The sequence below is a fragment of the Convolutriloba macropyga genome, chromosome 9 (assembly GCF_964194025.1).
Source record: "Convolutriloba macropyga chromosome 9, txConMacr16.3, whole genome shotgun sequence".
Taxonomy (NCBI): Eukaryota; Metazoa; Xenacoelomorpha; order Acoela; family Convolutidae; genus Convolutriloba; species Convolutriloba macropyga.
The window spans coordinates 2,741,704-2,757,367 of NC_134476.1; the positions used below are offsets into that span (position 1 = coordinate 2,741,704).

The 15,664-nt window shown below is 33.7% G+C and overlaps 1 protein-coding gene and 1 long non-coding RNA gene across 2 annotated transcripts in view; one reads left to right on the top strand and one right to left on the bottom strand.

Annotated features, from left to right (window-relative positions):
* The window catches only part of LOC142345559 (uncharacterized), a 109,830-nt gene that overhangs the window by 17,950 nt on the left and 76,216 nt on the right, over nucleotides 1-15,664 (bottom strand). The window lies entirely within an intron of this gene.
* On the top strand, nucleotides 8,768-10,039 carry LOC142345560 (uncharacterized). Its single transcript, XR_012759344.1, has 2 exons — nucleotides 8,768-9,351; nucleotides 9,636-10,039. It is a non-coding gene; the product is annotated as an uncharacterized LOC142345560 (long non-coding RNA).

The window sequence follows — 15,664 nt, forward strand, 5'->3', positions numbered from 1 at the left end:
ATAAATAATTTTGAAATATAGTGTTTTTGTTTGGGTCATAAACATGTCCAAATCGATCCAAACTCGGCGTGGAGTGTCCTCTGTGTAGGTAGATTGTTGTACAAAGATAATTTTTTCTATAGCTTGACCAGGAAAAAAAGTTCGTTTCTCATAGTCTTATTTCCGATTAATTCGAATTGTTAATTTTTAAATATAGTAACTTTTATTGGGTCATAGTTATGTGCAAATCGAACCAAACTTGGCGTGGAGTATCATCTGTGTAGGTAGATTGTTAAGACAAAGATAATTTTTTCTATAGCTTGACCAGGAAAAAAGGTTGGTTTCCCATAGATTAATTTCCGATTAATTCGACTAGTTAATTTTGAAATATAGTGTTTTTCATTGGTTCAGAGAGTTGTCCAAATTAAACCAAACTGGTTATGGAGTATCCCCTGTGCAGGTGAAGTGTAGGACGAACGGAAATTTTGCTATAGTGGCCTCGGAAAGAATTTAGGTTCTCTTTAATTAATTTCCGATTAAAGAGAATAGTTAAGTTTGAAATATAGTAACTTCGATTGTATCATAGAGTTATCCAAATCGAACCAGATTCAGCGTGGAGTATCCCATGTGTAGTTAAAGTGTTGGACAAAAAGAATTTTTACTATTGGTTGCCTGGGAAAAAAATTAGGTTCTTTCGGTTAAGTTCCGGTTATTTCGAATAAATAATTTTGAAATATAGTAATATTGTTTGGTTCATAAAGATGTCCAAATCGATCCAAACTTGACGTGGAGTATCCGCTGTGTAGGTAGGCTGTTGGACAAAGATAATTTTTGCTATAGCTTGACCAGGAAAAAAAGTTAGTTTCTCATAGATTATTTTCCGGTTCGTTCGAATAGTTAATTTTGAAAGATACTATTTTTGATTGGGTCCAAATTGAACCAAAAAGGTCATTGAGTATCCCCTGTGAAGGTCAAATGTAGGACGAACAAAGTTTTTGCTACAGCGGCCTCGGGAAGAATTGAGGTTCTCTTTAGTTAACTTCCGATTAATGAGAATTGTTAAGTTTGAAATATAGTAACTTCGGAGATCGATTAGCTCATAGAGTTGTCCAAATGGAACCAAACTCAGCGTGGAGTATCCCATGTGTAGATAGAGTGTAGGACAAAAAAGTTTTTGCTATGGATTGCCTAGGAAAAAAAATTAAGTTCCCTTCGGTTAATTTCTGATTATTTCGAATAATTAATTTTGAAATATAGTATTTTGGTTTGAGTCATAAAGATGTCCAAATCAATCCAAACTCGCCGTGGAGCATCCGCTGTATAGGTAGATTGTTGGACAAAGGTAATTTTTGCTGTAGCTTGACCTGGAAAAAAAGTTATTTTCTCATAGATTATTTTCCGGTTAAATCGACCAGTTAATTTTGAAAGATACTGTTTTTGATTGGGTACAAGTTGAACCAAACTGGTCATGGAGTATCCCCTGTGTAGCTCAAATGTAGGATGAACGGAGTTTTTGCTATAGCGGCCTCGGGAAGAATTTAGGTTCTCTTTAGTTAACTTCCGATTAATGAGAATTGTTAAGTTTGAAATATAGTAATTTCGAGTGGCTCATAGAGTTGTCCAAATCAAACCAAACTCAGCGTGGAGTTTTCCATGTGTAGATAGAGTGTAGGACAAAGTGAATTTTTGCTATAGATTGCCTAGGAAAAAATTAAGATCCCTTTGGTTAATTTCCGATTATTTCGAATAAAAAAACTTTGAAATATAGTGTTTTTGTTTGGGTCATAAAGATGTCCAAATCGATCCAAACTCGGCGTGGAGCATCCGCTGTGTAGGTAGATTGTTGTACAAAGATAATTTTTGATAGAGCTTGACCAGGAAAAAAAGTTCGTTTCTCATAGAATTATTTCCGATTACTTCGAATTGTTAATTTTTAAATATAGTAACTTTTATTGGGTCATAGTTATGTGCAAATCGAACCAAATTTGGCGTGGAGTATCATCTGTGTAGGTAGATTGTTAAGACAAAGATAATTTTTGCTATAGCTTGACCAGGAAAAAAGGTTGCTTTTCCATTGATTAATTTCCGATTAATTCGACTAGTTAATTTTGAAATATAGTGTTTTTGATTGGTTCAGAGAGTTGTCCAAATTGAATCAAACTGGTTATGTAGTATCCCCTGTGCAGGTGAAGTGTAGAACGAACGGAAATTTTGTTATAATGGCCTCGGAAAGAATTTAGGTTCTCTTTAGTTAATTTCCGATTAAAGAGAATAGTTAAGTTTGAAATATAGTAACTTCGATTGGATCATAGAGTTATCCAAATCGAACCAGATTCAGCGTGGAGTATCCCATGTGTAGGTAAAGTGTTGGACAAAACGAATTTTTACTATAGAATGCCTAGGAAAAAAGTTAGGTTCTCTTCGGTTAACTTCCGATTATTTCGAATAGTTAATTTTGAATTATAGTATTTTTGTTTGGGTCATAGAGTTGTCTAAATCAAATCAAACTCGGTATTGAGTATCGTTTTTTATGTAGAGTGAAGTAAAATAAAGGTGATATACCTTGCATCGGAAAAAAATATGTTTTCATACAGAATTTTTTTGAATGCCGAATTTTCCAAAACAGGTTTCTTTGATCGGGTCAAAAAAAAATGTTCAAATTTAACCAAACTTGCTATTGAACCAGTATTCCTTCTGTAGATAGATTGTAGGGCAAAAAGAATTTTTGCTATAACTTGCATGGGAAAAGGTTAGGTTTTCAGGGGTTTAATTTCCGATTATTTCGAAATGTTAATTTTGAAATATGTTATTTTTGATAGGGTCAAAGAATTATCCGAATCAAATCGAACTCATACATTAATTTCCCATTTATTCGAATAGTTAATTTTGAAAAATAGTATTTATGATTTGGTCATAGAGCTGTCCAAATTTAACCAAACGCGTTATGAAGTATCCCCTGTGTAGGTCAAGTGTAGGACGAACAGAAATTTTGCTACAGCTGTCTAGGAAAGAAGTTACGTTCTCATAAATTAATTTCCCATTACTTCGAATAGTTGATTTTGAAAAATAGTATTTATGATTTGGTCATAGAATTGTCCAAATTGAACCAAACGGGTTAGGGAGTATCCCCTGTGTAGGACAAAATCGAGTTTTTCTCTTGTTAGCCTGTTTGGTTTTTCTCCGATTATTTCGAATAGTTAATTTTGAAATTTGGTATTTTTGATTAAGTCATAGAGTTGTCCGAATTAAACTAAACTCGGCGTGTAGTATCCCCTGAGTAGGTTGATTGCTGGACAAAGATAACTTTTGCTGTAGCTTGCCTAGGAAAAAGTTAAGTTTTCATAAGAGTTCCTGATGATCTCCAATAATAAATTTTGCAATATAGTATTTTTGGGGGGCCTTAGCGTTGACCAATTAAAATCAAACTCGTTATGGAGTATCGCTTTTGTATGCAGAGTGAATGACAAAAATATACTATACCTTTCTTAGAAAAAATAGGTTTTCTACGGAAATTTTGCGAAAACCGAATTTTTTAAAACAGGCCCTTTTCGTCGAATCAAAATGTTGTTCAAATTGAAATAAACTCGATATGTAGTATTCCTTTTGTAGATTTAGTGTAGGGCAAAGAAAATTAGCTTTAGCTTGCCCAGCAAAACAAAAATTTTATGTAGATTGCCCAGGAAAAAAGTTAGGTTCTCTTCGGTTAACTTCCGATTATTTCGAATAGTTAATTTTGAAATATAGTTTTTTTGTTGGGGTCATAGAGTTGTCTAAATCAAATCAAACTCGGTATTGAGTATAGTTTTTTATGTAGAGTGAAGTACAATAAAGGTGATATAACTTGCATCGGAAAAAAATAGGTTTTCATACAGAATTTTTGCGAGTGCCAAATTTTTCAAAACATGTTTCTTTGATCGGGTCAAAAAAAAATGTTCAAATTGAACCAAACTTGCTATGCAGTATTCCTTCTGTAGATAGATTGTAGCGCAAAAGGAATTTTTGCTATAACTTGCATGGGAAAAGGTTAGGTTTTCAGGGGTTTAATTTCCGATTATTTCGAATTGTTAATTTTGAAATATGTTATTTTTGATAGGGTCAAAGAATTATCCGAATCAAATCGAACTCATAAATTAATTTCCCATTTATTCGAATAGTTAATTTTGAAAAATAGTACTTATGATTTGGTTATAGAGCTGTCCAAATTTAACAAACGCGTTATGAAGTATCCCCTGTGTAGGTGAGGTGTAGGACGAACAGAATTTTTGCTACAGCTGTCTAGGAAAGAAGTTACGTTCTCATAAATTAATTTCCAATTAATTCGAATAGTTGATTTTGAAGAATAGTTTTTATGATTTGGTCATAGAACTGTCCAAATTGAACCAATCGGGTTATGGACTATCCCCTGTGTAGGACAAAATCGAGTTTTTCTCTAGTTAGCCTGTTTGGTTTTTCTCCGATTATTTCGAATAGTTAATTTTGAAATTTGGTAATTTTGATTGGGTTATAGAGTTGTCCAAATTAAACTAAACTCGGCGTGTAGTATCTCCTGTGTAGGTTGATTACTGGACAAAGATAAATTTTGCTGTAGCTTGCCTAGGAAAAAAGTTAAGTTTTCATAAGAGTTTCTGATGATTTCCAATAATAAATTTTGAAATATAGTATTTTGGGGGGGGGGCCTTAGCGTTGACCAGATAAAATCAAACTCGGTATGGAGTATCGCCTTTGTAAGCAGAGTGAAAGACAAAAAAAGCTATACCTTTCTTGGAAAAAATAGGTTTTCTACAGAAATTTTGCGACAAACGAGTTTTTTAAAACAGGCCCTTTTCGTCGAATCAAAAAATTGTTCAAATTGAAATAAACTCAATATGTAGTTTTGCTTTTAGTGTAGGGCAAAGAAAATTAGCTATAGCTTGCCCAGAAAAAAAATTATGTTCCCAGAGGTTTAGTGGCGATCAATTCGAATGGTTAAATTTGAAATTTAGTACATTCGATTGGGTCATAGTGTCGGCCAAATGAAACCAAACTGGGTATGGAATATCCCCTGTGTAGGTCAAGCGTAAGACGAAAAGAATTTTTGCTATAGCTGCCTAGTAAAGAAGTTAGGTTCTCTTCTGTTTATTTCCGATTATTGCCAACAGTTAAAGTGTTGGACAAAAGGAATTTTTGCTATAGCTAGCCCAGGAAAAAAGTTAGTTTTTCCTACGGAAATTTGCAAATTTTGCGAATAACGAGTTTTTCAAAACAAGTTTTTTTGTCAAGTCAAAAAGTTGCTCAAATTGACTCCACTCTGAACGGAGTATCCCCTGTTTAGCTAGAGTGTAGGACAAAAAGAACTTTTGCTATAGTTTGTCTAGGATAAAGTTAGGTTCTCTTTGGTTAGTTCCTATGGTTTCGAAAAGTTAATTTTAAAATATAGGACATTCGATTGGTTCATAGTGTCGTCCAAATGGAACCAAACAGAGTCTGGAATATCCCCTGAGTAGTTCAAGTGTATGACGAAGGGAATTTTTGCTATAGCTGCCTAGTAAAGAAATTAGGTTCACTCTTATTTATTTCCCATTATTGCCAATAGTTAATTTTGAAGTACAGTAACGTTGGTTGGGTCATAGATTCGTCCAAATTTAACCAAACTAGGCGTAGAGTATCCCCTTTGCAGAACGATCGTAGGAAAAAAAGAACTTTTGCTATAGCTTTCCTAGGAAAAAAGTTAAGTTCTCCTTGGTTATTTTCCAATTATTTCGAAAAGTTAATTTTGACAAATAGTATTTTTGATTGGGCCATAGAGTTGTTCAAATCGAACCAAACTGGGTATGGAGTATCCCCTGCAAAGATAGAGTGTAGGTCAAAATCATTTTTTGCTATAGGTAGGAAAAAAAATAGTGTTCTATTGGTTAGTTTCAATTTTTAATTAATTTTGAAATTCAGTATTTCAGAGTTCTTTGTCTTGTATTAATTTGTTCTGTATTGGAGAGAGCGTTTAGAGCCAGGATTTCTTACCTAGTGCTTTGCTCATTTCTCCTATTTTTTTATGTATATCCAAGACCGGAATGTGAAAGGACGAGTGTGAAAAAACATGGCGTAATGGAAAATCTCAAAAAGAAGTTTTTTAACTTGACTTTGAGACTTTTCAGACAATACGTCAGCTATATTTCGGAGTGATAGTTTTGAGCCCGTTTTTTTTACCTGGTGCTCTGCTCAATTCTCCTATAATTATTTTATGTTACTCCGCCACTGCCGCTCCCAAGCCCGGAATGAAAAAGGAGGTGAAAAAAAGAACATATATTACTGGAAAATCTCAAAATGTCGTTTTTTAAATTGACTTCGAGACTATTCCGACAATATGTTAGCTTTATTCTGGAGAGAGGGTTTTAAGCCATGTCTTTTACCTATATTGCTCTGCTCACTCCTCCTTTAACTTTTTCGTAACTCCACCACTGCCCGTCTCAAGTCCGGAATGAAAAAGAAGGAGGGTAACATAACCATAACTTACTGGAAAGATCTCTAAAAGTTGATTAAAAAATCAACCAGAGACTTTTTTGACATATATTTTTCTTCAATCAGAGCCCGTCCTTCAGTACACCTCTATTCTTCAAAACTAATGGTGAAAAAAGTGTCAAAAGAATTTTTCTACACCGTTTCTGCCCCGCTTAATAAGAGTGGAGATCCATTTTAAATTGTAATTTACTGGTGCATATGATAGGAAAAAATTGTAAAAGAAGAGTGTAGAAAAAGTTTTATGGTGAAATCAAATGAGTTCAACAATATGTTTTAATGGTGTAACCAAAAGAGTGAAAACATAAGTATTAATATTGTAATCATAAGAGTGTAAAACGGGTGTTTTAGGTGTCAAAATGTGAACAATTTTAGTTTTTCTTAAAATGATGATGAGACAACCTTTTTGTTTCAATATAACGAATCCAGTTTATAGATTTTTCTATCAAAAAATCAATCGAATCCAAGTCAAAAATATGACAACTGTTTTCCATTCAATTTATCTGACAAGATATTGAATTCGTGAAAAAATATGTCAAATGCATTTCAAAATATCTTTTCAGCGAACTTATTTTTTCACTGCAGTTTTTTCGCATCTCTATTAGAGAAAAATGACTAATCCAGCCTTCTAATGTCACTGAAAAGGCTCTGTTTCTTTTGTATGACATACGACAGAGTTGGAGATCTTCTCGCACCGGAAAAATTACCCCCATCTGAACTATCAACAATTTATGTCGTCGTCTAGCACAGATTCATAACAATAAAATATTAAGGCAAAACAGTTTAAACTATGCGATGTATAAACACAAACCCAAGTTGTGGCAAAAACTAAGATAATTATGTCAATATTTGCATAAACGGAACAAAGGGCTGCACTCTCTTCAGTCATTATGATGCGAAAAAGAGTATTGAATCAGTTATTGAAACTAATTTGCAAGCGTGTTTATCTCTTCAATTGCAATCTTTCCACACAAAATTTCTAGTAGACTTTCAAGTTTTCTGCGGATGATTTATCTAAGCTTTGTATGTTTGTTTACGGAGTACAACAAGAGTAAATAAAACATAACTCGTACCTAAATTTCAGTGAAAATCAGTACTGATTCAGAAAATTTTCAGAGAAGCTTTATGTTTTAGTACGGATTCAGAAAGATTTCAGAACAAACTGTGAAGTGATTTCTGAACTTCTCTGAATCAGAGCAAAATTCACAGGATGTATTCTGTATTTTTCTGAATCAGAAGATAATTGAGAATGAATCACTAAATTAGCTCTGACAAATTCAGTGCAAAATTTGACCTGAATTAGACTCTGACTCAGTACTGAATCCGGTTGAGAGTTAGGCGCGGGAAATTATTCGAATTTGAGTTGTTTATTTCTGGTCTTTAGTTTCTCGGGGAACGATTTCACTGAAGCTCTTTGCTCTGTGCTTAAGTAAAAAAAATCCACGACTTTAGAAATTTTGTATTACTTTCCTGACATACATTGCGTTCATTCTTGACAATAAAATTCTCGTGCAAAACGTTTTAAACTATCATAAACTTAATATTTTTTTAACTAGATTGCAATCGCGTTCCTCTCCTCAAATGCAATCTGGGTGCATTCCAACAATATGTTATTAGGAAAAAAACAACAGTTTCGCCAAATTAAATATAAATTTGGCGTAATTTTTCAATTAAAATAAATTATATGATAGCATCGACTATTTGAAGATTTGTTTATTTACATAGCCGTAGGTATCATCCATTTTCGTTCTTTATCCAGAGAGTCGCGTTTGTTTTTTCCAATGATAAGAAAGCAGAGAATTTAACTTCACCCAGATATCATCGAATTCTTTTAATCTCAAGAAACAACTTCTAGACCAATGATATAAACCCAAAATCCTTTAGGTCCTCTATACCTAAAACCATATTTGTTTCTAGAGTTTAAGTTTCACAAAAAAAACTATCATTCTCTTGTTTTCGTACACTTTGAAAAACATTCGGTATTCAACAGCAGCATAGAAATCAACTGTTGACAAATTGAGCCCCAATTTTTTCATAAAAAAATTTTAGCCCGACTTATGGAAAGTTTTTATGCAGACTTCAACTGGGACTTCGACCGTGCAAAAATATTTCCAGCGTGCTAGATTTTTCCTTTCACTCAAGTCAAGCTGATCTTAACCAGCAAACGAATTATTTAAAAAATCAGTTCTGATTTTTGAATTCATGCTATGTGAATTGAAAAACTAATATCAAACGCACTTTCATTTTATTAACAAACGAAAGCTTTGAAGAAGTGATGCGTTTTCTGCTCATTAAGTTGATTTGGTATTTTAATTGTGATGAGAAAAGTTGAGAGTGGTTAGTCGAAATCTGTGGACTCTTTGCGAACAAAGTTATACTGTCTTTATATTTGGTTTAAATCGTTACATTTGCAGCTTAGATCGCAGAAGCTTAATAAAAACTAACGAAGAAACACAACGCACATCTACGTGCTGTACTTTTGTGGTAGCCCATACAAATAATTAACACACACCTGTATTCGGTCAGAGAAGTAAATTTAATAAAACGCACTATAATAGTTATTAAACACAAATCTCATTAAACTCTTGAAAAAGCATGTTGGCAAAATAAAAAATAACATAGTCCAATGATATGCATTATTTTATCTTACAAAAGTTTGATAAAATCCCACTCACTATAAAAACTGAAACCATCCCAATGAAAGTGAAAGAAGTAGATTGAGCTAAAGTAAGCTTGTAAATTGTAAGTTTGAACTGAATTTGACCAATCGCATCGAGCAGCAAACAATAAACAGAGCACTACGACGCATAAATACAAGATTCAAACGAATTTTATCATTCTTTTATAAAATTGACAACCACCTCAGCTCAACAAATTGAAGTAAGTTGCTTCAACACAGAAATATATAACTTTTTGTGCAAAACATTAGTCGTCTCTGATTGGTTAATAAATCGCTCGCTTAAAATCTATTCAAGAATAGCCCCCCCTTTTGCAAAAGGGGGGGGGAATTGTTGAAAAGATCCAATGTGTATATTAATGTTTCATCTTTTTAATCCTTTTTCAACTGAAATTTTTGTTGTAAATTGAAGTTTTTTTTAATTCTACTGCTCTAAAAATTTACAACTACTATTGCAAGTACTAGGGATAGCTTTCAAACTTTTTAGATCTTCTAATTTCGATCGAGATGATTCGACAAGTCTTTCTAACTCTGCTAGTGGTCGGAATTGTACAAGCAGGATTCTTTGACCGCCGTCAAGCACAGGGATTTCTTCAACCGGGGCGACGAGCAGGGTACCCAGAGCGAAACGTGATGCCGGAGCGATTTGAAAGGAGAGAGCTTGGCGCATCTTGCTCAAGTTTGTGGGACTGCAGCGACGTGGAATATTGCATAAACAATGAATGCATCTTGGTGCCAGTGCAGTAATTCAACTGCAAGACAACTTTCTATAAAAATTAACTTTATTTTGAGGAACTAAACCATTATTTGTAAATAAGTTTCATATTAAAAATCAATCATATTTTAAATAAGTAATCAGGATTGTTGTTGAATTGAAGATATGAAACAGAATGTTTTGATTTGTTGCTGGTGATTTCCGCAAGCAACAAATAAAAAAAAACAATTAAGCACTGTTATATCAAAATAGTTGGTAGTTTTATACAAGAAAAAAAACCGACTGCAATGGCAGGGAATTGATAACGAAAAGTGTCTCTACGTCAACAATGACAATTAAAAGAACCTGTAATCCTGTGCAGTTCCAATTTGTTCTTAAAAACATTCGATCCGTGTCTAAGAACCTAGACGAGTTTGAAGTTTACATTAATAGCATGTCTCAGAAACCTGAAGTAGTTTGCCTTACTGAGACTTGGTTAAATCCTAGCTACAACAATAACTGTTTTTCTTTGAATGGTTATCAAACAATTATAGCCAGCAATCGGAAAAAAAGAGATTGGAGGTGTTGCATCCTTCTTGAAAAATAACATAAATTGTCAGATAGTTAAAAAATTAGAAACGAATTCCGTTCAACTACTAACAGTCGCCATCAAAACCATAAAAAAAGAAATCTGGTTCTCATGTATTTACATGCCACCAAATTGCACTAATGAAGCCAATTTCTTGACGGTTGAAAGATATCTCGACAGCCTAATGGTTGACCCAGAAACAAAACACGTACTTTGTGGGGATTTTAATGTTAATTTTTTAATAAACAGCAAAAAAGCCGAAAGCTTGAAAAGCCGTTTAGCCGGAAACGGTCTCAGTATATCAAGCAATAACGACCCAACGATGGTATCAAATGGCAGAGGTACGCTCATTGACGCAACATTTTCTGACTTTTTTATAGAAACAAAAGTTAAATCAACCAGTATAACAGATCCTTACACGGTAGAAGGGACCTTTGACCTCGGTGGCAGTCCAGAAAATTATTTTAAAGCTCTAAAAAGCCGCAATTGGCATAACCTAGATAATCCAAATACAAGAGAAAGACTCTAAAAGGATCTCAGGTATCAATTTGAAGTCCACAGAAGTAGTTTAGAACTCTTACCATTTGACAAAGCCTTCAAAAAATTTCACGAATTTCTCACTGAACCATTAAACAGTCACCTTCCTGAAATATACCGTACACAAAAAAAGAACAAAAATTGGATTGATAATGAGGTTAAAACTTAGCGACAAAAAAACGTAGTCTTAAGAAACTGGCACATACAACTGGAAGTCCACAAATTCACGAAAAATTTCAAAAAACTTGTAAAAACCTTAAAACTCTCATCAGATCTAAAAAACAAACTTTTTATCAAAATCTACTTAAAACCGATTTGGTAAAAAAACAAAAAATCTTTTTTTGAGCTTTATAGACTTTTGAGTCCTCTAAAGTTTTCTGTTCGCAAAATAAAGTAGAAGAATTTAACGAGTTCTTCTCAAACATTGGGAAAAAATTGAATGCAGAACTTTTAACAAGAAGTGCCGTTACGATAGAAAACAAGAGTCAAAGTATGTATCTAAAATCGATATCTGAAAATGACGTAATGTACGCTATCAACAACTGTAAAAACAAATTTAGCCTTGATTGCTATAACTTGAACTATTTTTTCATTAAAAAAGTTTCTGAGTGTTTAGCAGCTCCTTTACAACTCTTGTTTAACAGATGCATAGAACTTGGACAATACCCAGAGAGTTTGAAAATAGCAAAAGTTATACGTTCTTTAAAAATGGAATTGAAGATGACCCATCAAATTTCAGGCCCATCTCGTTGCTACCAATTATAGGGAAAGTCTTTGAGCGGATTATATTTGATCGAATTCAAAACTACCTAAACGTTTTCGAAATTCTCTCAGATTCACAATTTGGCTCTAGGCACGGGAAGAGCACAGTTGATGCCATTGCAACCTTAATAGAGGAAATAAGATCAAATCTCCGCAACAACAGTGAAAAAACTAAATGCACTTTTCTAGACTTACAGAAAGCTTTTGATACTGTCGATCACAACATTCTACTGCAAAATTGTTATCGATATGGTTTGCGTGGTCCAATATACAACATTTTATAATCATATTTGTCCAAACGAATGCAATATAGTTAAATTGGAGATACAAAAAGCAAACTGATTCTTATAGAACTAGGCGTGCCACAAGGATCAATTCTTGGCCCTCTTTTGTTTATTATCTAGATGAATGACTTAAGTTTGTCCCAGAAAAAATCAAATGTTATTTTATACGCCGATGACACTGTCGTGAAAAGCAGAAGTTCTGCATCGAAAATTGACGATGATCACGACAGAGCACTAGATAAGGTCAATGATTGGCTCATAAAAAATAAACTAACACTGAACAAGGAAAAAACAAAAAGCATGCTTTTTGTAAAGAAAAAAACAAAAAAAAATGTTGTGTCAAGAACATTAATAAAAAACACTAAAAATGAAGAAAAACAAAGTTTCAAATACCTGGGCATCACGATAGATAATGATCTACGTTTCTCAAAGCAATCAAAGCAACAGGGGCACAAATTTTTTGTCGAATTGTTCTATCTTTTATAAACTAGAAAAGTTTTGAGAGAATCACAGACGATAAAATCGTTTAGAACATACATACAGCTAATAGTACAATACGGAGTCCTGATATACGGGTCAACAACAATCACAACTATTAGGGAAATAGACAAAGTTGTCAAACGTATCGTGCGGCTAATTTTTCACCGCAAAAAGTTTGAAAGCACTTACGAAGAAAGAGTAAAACATAGGATCTATTTAGCCTCAGAGTTACATGCCTATGAGGTACTTAAGCAAACACTAAAAAACATAAGGGGACAATGTAATATTTCACCAATTTCAAAGGGTTTCTCAATGCAAAATTGCCTTAAAAAAAGCAAGCGGTTGATTAAAAACAAAAAAACTCAAGGTAAAAATCTATTTCACAGTTTTTCAATAATAGTTAGGATAAGGCGGGTCTTAAGAATGCTTCTAGGTTACGATGATGAAATAATAGAAAAGATTGAAAGCATGTCTACTGCCGAAACAAAAAATTTCTGTCATCAATTTCTAGATAATTATATTTTGGGTAATGAGGACATAGTCAGACTGTTGTATGAGTTTTAATATCACAACTCAAAGGCGGTCCATAACCAGAATAATGTTTTTCACTAGGTTTAATGGTACCTTGAAAAATAGTGCTTCCTTGTTTTTTCTTTCTACATTTTGAATCACTTTCATCCAGATAAACTGAACGAGACACTTGAGAACGGGCCATCGGCCCAATAGTGCTCTCCCACAGTCAAATATGTGATTGTATTTGTACAGGTAATTGTGAAAAGCTACTTATTGACTGATGGAAACAATTTATTTTTATTATTATTATATAATATAAAATTACCCTGTGTTCTCGAGGATATATCACTGTTAGATTAGGAGAAAGAAGAACCGCCCATGTGAAGAAGTATTGAAATTGACAAAGCAGCTAAGAGCTCAATTTAAACTCTGAGTAATTTAAAAGTTGGGCACATTTTTGCGTGCGGCTGATAAATTTGACAGACGCAACTCTCATTGTCAATATGCGTCTAAAAACTGCTTAGAAACCCACAAACAAAGCAAACATACCTACGAAACACACGGGGGCGTTTCAAATGGCCGAAACCGAAATTTTGTTATCAAGTGAAAAAATTATTACTGCAAAATCAAGGTTTGCTCTGATGATTTGCTCTTAGTTGACGGGACAGTTTTGAAGAATTTGGGCGTTCGGTCGTGATAGATTCATATCAAGTCCAACTGTCCGCTGAGGCACAATTCGATGCATATATAATTTTAACTTGCTTCTTTCTCGTTTAAATTTGTAATTATGGATGCGTGTGACTAAATTATGGCTAAAATGGTCAGCATTCCAATGTTTTGCAAATATTAACCATGAAAGCATGCATTTGTCGGCCAGTTGTAATAAAATTTAGTCGGTGGCGTCCAATTGAAACATCGTCCTTTTGATCCCCCCCCCCCCCCCCCACCCCCGAAACGCCTCACCAATTATAAAAGATGCAGCCGAAAAACTGATTTTAAACAGCGCCGGATAATTTTTCCAAGGGAGTTGGAACATGAATCTTACATGCATCTGGGTTGCATTACACACTAAAATTTTGATTTTCGTTTTAAAAAATCTATACTACGTCACTGTCTTCCGCATAAAAAAGTTTTATGAGGCTGAAAACTTGTCTTTACGAAATTCACTATTAAATAATTTTGAGAAATATTAAAATGCCAAAAATTTATCACGAGCAAAGATATGACTAACTGATAATCAGAAACCAGAGATTATTGAAACCAGAAATTATTTATCGTGGGATTTTCGCATGTAGCTATTTACTAATTAAGTTTTTCCATTTCTGCGTTAAAAATCGCAAATAGTGAAAACTGAGAGTCCATTTAAAATTGCCAAACAACTGTTTCATAAGTAATGTTGTTTCGTGAACCTCAATACTCAATGATACTTCCGAGATACTATTGTTAAACTATTGTAAAACATCTAGTAATGTAAAAAGGACCTTTTGAACAGGTTTCTCGACTCAAAGTGATTTAAAAAAATTGGTAGTTTTTGGCCAGAAAAACTAAGAGTTCATTGCCAGATTTTTCCAGCGCGGTAGAATTCTATTGATGGATTATGATAATTCAACTCAAAGGCACTGATGAACCACGAGTTGCTCAATTACCATCTATGGTGGACATCATAGGACACTCACTGAAACGTCCATGTAACGATGGAGAGCTCTAGGTCATATTTTGTTGCTTTTCCATGATTTTCTCCGAATTATAGATCTTAGATTTCAGCGTAATGCATAAGGGTTCTATCCTGTTTAATCCCCCTCCCCCAGTTTTAGTAGGGTTATAATTTTTAAACCCACATGGATGCATGCAGTTTTTTAGTAACGTGCTTGCATTTTTTAAGCATGTGTATACTTGTGCAGATAATTTAACATTTTTTGGTGATTTTGAATTCCATTTCACATTCGAGTGAAAAAGAACGTGGCAAGTCTTTGTTTTTTGCGTGTATCAAAAAATAACAACGAATGAACTTATTTAGATATTTAAAGCAACTAAAATTGGGTCGAAAAAAAAGATAGCAAAGAAGATCTGTGAACTATTCAGCAATTCCAGCTCAACCTTTGGCGGAAGTACCTCCGGCTGTGAGATGTAATTGCAAAAGGCTTCCCAGAACCAACTTCCCAGAACATCAAAACTAAGTTATTGGCCCCTTTTTATACCAAGCAGTATAAAATTTGGTTGCAATAAAAAATGTTAAAAAAATATAATGAAAAAATTAAAATTAAAAAAAATAACATTTCGAACGCTATTGATTCGCTGCATTAGTTGCTTCAACTGCTTTGCATTTCAGACAAATTGCATTAGTTGCTTGTCAGATAAACCAATGAAAATTGTGAAGAATTCATCCAGGTTATAAAGCAAAACAACGACTTCTCAAGTTTTCCTCTTTGTTCAACTACGACCAAGATTGCATTCGCGTTTGAAATCAGAGAGAAAAGAAGAAAAAAGTTGATTTCATGGCAATTTATCTAATGAACATTTTGTAGAAACCGTCGTCCTTGTAATGGAGTTTGTGGTAATTTTTTTGCAATTTACTTTATTAGTAAAAACAGTGATGCAAGTGGTGCTCAGTTAAAAAAATTTGTGAAAATTAGATTTTAACTTTGGAGTATAATTAC